This window comes from Procambarus clarkii, chromosome 28 (assembly GCF_040958095.1).
Source record: "Procambarus clarkii isolate CNS0578487 chromosome 28, FALCON_Pclarkii_2.0, whole genome shotgun sequence".
Lineage (NCBI taxonomy): Eukaryota > Metazoa > Arthropoda > Malacostraca > Decapoda > Cambaridae > Procambarus > Procambarus clarkii.
The window spans coordinates 28408976-28416367 of NC_091177.1; the positions used below are offsets into that span (position 1 = coordinate 28408976).

At 42.7% G+C, this 7392-nt stretch overlaps 1 protein-coding gene across 1 annotated transcript in view; it reads right to left on the minus strand.

Annotated features, from left to right (window-relative positions):
• Window positions 1–497, minus strand: part of LOC123749375 (SET and MYND domain-containing protein 4-like) — a 155468-nt gene extending 154971 nt beyond the window's left edge. Inside the window, exon 1 of the mRNA XM_069332937.1 lies at window positions 416–497. The gene's annotated coding sequence lies outside the window, so the exon portion shown is untranslated. The remainder of the gene's footprint in view (window positions 1–415) is intronic.
• Between the last annotated feature and the right edge of the window lie 6895 nt (window positions 498–7392).

Consider the following 7392-nt stretch of genomic DNA (forward strand, 5'->3'; position numbering starts at 1 on the left):
AAAATTAGAGAAAATATATTAATTCAGGAAAACTTGGCTTATTAGGCAAATTTGGCCTTGCATAGTAGGCTGAGAAGTGCGTTCTGGCTACTAGGTACGACATATATATATATATATATATATATATATATATATATATATATATATATATATATATATATATATATATATATGTATATATATATATATATATATATATATATATATATATATATATATATATATATATATATATATATATATATATATATATATATATATATATTATATATATATGCCTGGAGACCTGTGCAGTATTACAGCCGTGTTCACTTTGTAGTACTTGATCAGCATTTTTGTTAATACTCTAGTTTACTGATAGATTTCGCCTCAGTCGCTTAATCTGGGAAAAAATAGAGAATAAAGTATTACATACTTAGTGTGGAGTATGGTAGCGTCCCGTCCAGCGCTGGGAGTGTGGCTGACTGAGGTGTGAGGCGACTGTCCACAGTGGAGAGGTGGGCGGACTGGTCCAGTACCTGTGTACCTGCACTTGCTGGTGGCGACGTGGCGGTATGTATATTGATTGACCCCCGCCGGCTGCTCCAGCCTTAACTTCCAAGGCTAAACATAAAAAACAGCATGGAAACACCGCCGACTGAAGGGAGGGATGGTGTCAGGGAGCCTCCGCGGCTCACCCAGAAAATGGCGGTTAATGCACATTTGTAAACATTTTATCTTTCCATGTTTTATAACATCCAATATGTATTAATTACAGGTCTTGAAAGAATGTTATTCTATGCAAACATATTGTTTACATGACCCATATATAGTAGAACTTTTTTCAAATCATTATAAAAGGAAAATGTTACATTAATAAATAAATACAGTTTGGTGGTTGCAACTTGTGCTAACCCTCAAGCATATACATGTAAGAAGGAGCAGACTTTCACCTTAATATTTAGACGTCATGGCTAGTCATGTGACTTCGGTTGTGAGATTTGTAGAATATATTTGATTTGCTGTGGCTAAATGTCTAGTATTTATCATATGATACTAAAGGGGCCGGCGTGTTACTTACACCTGTTTATACTCACCTGCAGCCTATCTTGAGATTATCTTGAGATGATTTCGGGGCTTTTTAGTGTCCCCGCGGCCCGGTCCTTGACCAGGCCTCCACCCCCAGGAAGCAACCCGTGACAGCTGACCCAGGTACCTATTTTACTGCTAGGTAACAGGGACATAGGGTGAAAGAAACTCTGCCCGTTGTTTCTCGCCGGCGCCTGGGATCGAACCCAGGACCACAGGATCACAAGACCAGCGTGCTGTCCGCTCGGCCGACCGGCTTCCCCTATGCCTATGCCTGAGGTGTTACTTACACTGTTTACACTCACCTGCAGCCTATGTCTGAGGTGTTACTTACACTGTTTACACTCACCTGCAGCCCATGCCTGACTTGGTACTTATACCCGTTTACACTCTATTACCGCACCTGGACCATCATGACTATTAATTCATCTGGACCATCAGGACTATTACCTCACTTTGACCATCAAGACTATTACCTCACCTGGAAAATAAGGACTATTATATCACTTTGACCATCAAGACCATTACCTCACCTGGATCATAAGGTCTATTCCCTCACCTGAACCATTAGGGTTATTATCTCACCTTGACAATAAGAACGGTCAATTTCCTCACCTTGATCATCAGGACAATTACCTCACCTGGGCCATAAGGACAATTACCTCACCTGGACCATCAGGACAATTACCTCACCTGGACCATCAAGACTATTACCTCACCTGGACCATCAGGACAATTACCTCACCTGGACCATCAAGACTATTACCTCACCTGGACCATCACGACTATTACCTCACCTGGAGAAAAAGGACTATTACCTCACCTGGACAACAAGGACTATTACCTCACCTGGACAACAAGGACTATTACCTCACCTGGACAACAAGGACTATTACCTCACCTGGACCATCAAGACTATTACCTCACCTGGACAACAAGGACTATTACCTCACCTGGACAACAAGGACTATTACCTCACCTGGACAACAAGGACTATTACCTCACCTGGACCATCAAGACTATTACCTTACCTGGGCCATGAGGACTATTACCTAACCTGGACCATAAGGACTATTACCTAACCTGGACCATCAGGACTATTACCTCACTTTGACCATCACGACTATTACCTCACTTTGACCATCACGACTATTACCTCACATGAACCTTAACGGGCTATTACCTCACCTGAACCGTCAGGACTATTTCCTCACCTTGACAACCAGGACTATTACCTCACCTGGACCATGTGGACTATTACCTCACCTGGACCATAAGAACTATTTCCTAATCTGGACCATCAGGACTATTTCCTAACCTGGACCATAAGGACTATTACTTTACCTGGACCAGTCCTGACCTGTTACTTCTGGGAAACATTCTTCTGAATTACTCCTTGTAGAGTCCATAGGGTTAACTGTATCCCCATTACCCTCTGCTGCCACTTGCTCTGCCTCCCGGTCTCCTGCAGGTGCTGCTACCCCTTCATTATCAGGATGGGTATCACTAGTTATCCCACCCCCACCTGAAGGGTCTTCAAAATTCCCTGTGAACCTTAGCATTAGCTGATCTGCATGCCTTTTCCAATTAATGTTTCCAAAACTCTGCACTTGCACAGTGAAATTCCTGCGGCCCAGGACTTCCCTAATTTTCCCTTCCACCCAGGGCTTTCCACTTCCAAAATTCCTTGCATATACTGCATCCCCCTCATTAAACAACAATTCCTCTCCCGGAGCCAACTGACTGGCCAAGCTAGTTACCGATTTCTCTTTATCGGGATCTGTCTTTACTGCTTCCATGTGCACTTTAAAGTGCCTATTAAACAGTAATTCAGAAGAAGATTTACCAGTAGTAGAATGAACAGTTTTCCTTTGATTATATAAAAATCTACAAAGCCTTGTATTAATAGTACCTTCCGCAAACCGCTTTAACCCTTCTTTCAAGGATCTCACTGCTCTCTCTGCTAGACCATTTGAAGAAGGATTATAGGGGGCAGGTGTTACATGTTTAATACCAATTTTTCGAAAAAAAAATCCTACAATTCTACAGAAAAAATATAAATAGCATTGCCTGAGACAATTATGTCTGGCAATCCAAAATTACAAAATGTTTTTCTTAGTAATTCACAAGTTACAGATGATGTGGTGCAATTACACACATGCACATCCATAAATTTGGTGTATGAATCCACCACCACTTGGTAATATTTGTTATCCACAGGTCCAGCATAATCTATATGAAGTCTAGACCAGGGTTTTCCAGTGCATGGCCAAGAAAGTACTGGGGCCTGTGGTTTCTGATAATTGTTAAAGCAAATATGACAATTTTTTGTTACCTCAGCAATATCCTGGTCTATTTTTGGCCACCAAACCCAACTTCTAGCTTCTGCTTTCATAGCATTTATGCCATTATGGCCTACATGCAGCTGTTCCAAAATCTTACATCTTAGTTCCCCAGGCACCACCACTCTATTCCTATACAAGAGTACATCCTGGTGAATACTAAGGTCAGCCTTTACTGCAGCATACTCTGACAATAATAAATTATCATTACAACCATAGTTGACATATTTCATCAACAGACTTAATTTGGGATCTCTACCAGTTGCCTTCCTAATAGTCTGGAATGAAATATCCTCAAAAGACATAGATTCCACCATGTTAACATACTCCACTGGATTACTGGATTTTAATTCTTCTGTCACAGGCAATCTACTTAATGCATCAGCTACTACATTATCCTTGCCTGGCTTAAACTCAAAATCATACTCAAACTGCGAGAGTAGTAATGCCCATCTTTGAATTCTAGCATTGGCACTAACTGGGATCTGCTTACCTCGGCCAAACAATCCTAGCAGGGGTTTATGGTCTGTTCTAGCAAGAAATTTCCTCCCCAGCAGAAAATACCTCAGTTTTTTTACAGCATATACCAAAGCTAAGGCTTCTTTATCTGAGAATAATTCTGTTCTGCAGGAGATAATTTCTTGCTAACAAAATATACTACTTTATCCTGACCATCTACGTCCTGTAATAATACACAACCCACTCCTACTGCGGAAGCATCTACCTCCAGTTTTAACGGGAGTCTACCTGCAAAATTAGTGAGCACTGGAGAATTGATCAATTCCTGCTTAATGTTCCTGAATGCATTTTCTTATCTTGCTGCCCACTTAAATCTAGCCCCTTTTTTCAACAATTCATACAAGGGTGCTAATTTTGTTGAAAAGTTCTTCACGAACTTACAAAAATATGTAACCATCCCAACAAAAGCCTGTACTTCCCCAACTGATGTTGGGGCTGGCGCATCTACTATTGCCGCTACAATTTTGTGAGGAGTAAAACCCTTACCTGAAATATTTGACCCCAGGTATTCAATGGCCTTGGTCTTCAGCGTTGTTTTTCCCTTATTAATCTTCACATTGTACTTTTGCAAGAGATTCAAAATTTGTTCTAATCTAGCATCATGCACTTACTCATTCTCTCCACATACAATAATATCATCTAAATAACTAGCCACACCTTCAATGTTTATTAATAACTGGGACATGAATCTCTGAAAAATTGCTGGAGACTAGGAGAGTCCAAAAGGAAGTCTTTTATACTTAAATAACCCCTTGTGGGTATTAATCACTAACAATTTCTGGCTCTCCTCTACAGGAATTTGCAAGTAAGCATCTTTCAGGTCAATCTTAGAAAAAGTTGCCCCCTTGCAGACCACTGACAACAACTCATCTATCTTAGGTAAAGGGTACTTCTCACAGTATACGCGGTTGTTCAGTTCCTTGAAATCTGCACAGATTCCGGTCAAGGATTTCCGATCTGCCTTCAACACTGGTACAGTTGGGGCTGCCCACTCACTATGTGTAATTGGCTCTAAGATGCCTTCTGCCACATGCTTTTCCAGGGCTGATTCTACCAATTGCTTGTAATGAAACGGCACTGTTCTTGCCTTGAAAAATTTAGGTGAAGCCCCACTTTTCAGGTGAATTTTTCCCACTATGCTATTAATTGGCTTATCTGCCTCCACTGAATATTTATCTAACATTTGTTCGGAACTTTTAATTGTTTTAACTATCGACAATACATCTAGGTCCGCCAAGAAAATTCCCACTTTTTCCTTGAGATCCTTACCACATAGGTTAGGATTATGTGAATCCACTACATAAAAATCCTGGACAATTTCTTTTCCGTTATAACCTACTTTTGCCGACACCTTGCCATAGACCTTAATCGGTACATTATCATAAGCACTTAATGATTTTTTACCTGGTTTTACATTCAATGGCAAGGTATCTGCCCAATCTCTAGACAATGTTGACACTGCAGCACCAGTGTCCAGTTCCAAGGAAACTAACTTCCCATTAATTACAAAATTCACCACTTGTGACTTCACTGAACATACCTTTTCTTTCACCGTATATAGTCTGCTTTCCTCACCAGCAGCTTCTTCAGACGGGTTCCCTTCCTCTACTGCCTTGACCACAGTACCACTACCTCTTCTTCCTGCATTCCCTGGTCGTCTCCTCTCCCAGGCCTTGCTGTTCCTGTTCAGATATTCCCTACACACTCTCTGCAAGTGTTCCTCCTTGTTACAAAAGTTGCATATATAGGCACTAAACTTGCACTTGCTACTTATGTGATTGTATCCAGTGCTTACATCTGGTTTGGCCCTGTACGACCATAATTTCCTGTGTAGAAGTCTTACTTCCAAAAGCCCTTTCCAGGCTCAATATCTTCTCGAGGATGGAATGAAGTCGTCGGTTGTAGATCCAAATTTTCTGTCACCAGGTTAGGGGAAATAAGTCTCCTTTTCCATTGCTATGAACAACTGATCCCTCACCCTGCTGTCCAACTGTCCTCCAAAGTTGCAGTGGTTAGCCAAAGCCTTCAATTCCGCAAATAAATCCTGTACGGATTTCTGCTGCTTTTTCGTCCTCTTCTGGAAATCCATCAAACTCCGGTGATATGATGGTTTCACTACATACTGACGTTTAAGCAGGGCAATCAGGTCTACATAGGTCTTCGTATGAGGTAGCTCAGGTGCACACAAATTTCCAAGAACACTATACGCTTCAGAACCTAGTGAAACTAAGAGTACCACTTTCTTGTTGGCGTCCTCCTTAATCTCCCGGTATTGAAAGTTTGCTTCCAGCAGGCTGAGCCACAGGTCCAACGAGATCTTGGCAGTGTTTAACGGCTCCATTGACATGCGCAGCGTAGCCATAGCCACGGTGGTAGCACACTCAACGAAGGGGAAGCGTCCATTCGTCCACACGACGTACCCTGCTCTTTCTTGATCCTCACACCACGTCTCGTACCCAGGCTCTCTGCCGGAGATGTTTAATCCTCGTCGTCACTGTTATGATTGAGGCTAAATAGAAACAATCTGCGTCCACATGGTTTTATTCTCAGCCAATAACAACAACAACAAAACAATTATCAGGTACATGAAATATTATTAACAAGATCATATTTTTATTATTTAGTCCCACACCAGGCTGTAGGGTTATATTATATAAGTGTGGTTGCATATCCTATGCTCGTGGGGCCCCCGGGCAAGAGCCCATCGGGTCCATCCTGTCAGATGGTTCTACCTTAAAATGGACCCTCTGTGGTATCCCACTTACCACATATTTCCATTCAGATTCATTCCCAGGTAGCACCACTCTTTGTCATCCACAGGATCAGTATTAGGTCCACTACCGCCCACAGGGTGGATATGGGGTCCACTACCACTCACAGGATGGGTTTGTGGACCACTATCATCCACAGCATGGGTATTAGGTCCACTACCGGCTGCATGATGGCTGCATGATATATGTTCAACTACCGCCCTCAGGATGTGTTTGGCGTCCACTACCACACACAAGATTGGTATGGAGTACACTACTGCCCACAGGATGGGTATGGGATTCACAACCAACCACAGGATGGAAATGGGGGTCCACTACCGCGTACAGGATGGGTATGGCCTCCATTGCCCCCACAGAATATGTATAGGGTCCAGTACTGCCCACGGGATTGGTATGGGATCCACTTCCGCCAATAGAATGCATATGGGGTCCACAACCACCCACAGGGTGGGTATGGGGGCCACTTCGATCCACAGTATGGGTATTTGCTCCACTACCACCCACAGAATGAGTGTGGGGTTCACTACCGCCGACAGGATTGGTATGCGGTCCACTACCGCCCACATGATGGGTATTGGGTCCACAACCACTCACAGGATGGGTATGGGGGCTACTACCATCCACAAGATGGGTATGGGGTCCACTATCGCCCACAGGATGGGTCTGAGGTCCACTACTGCCTTCAGGATGGC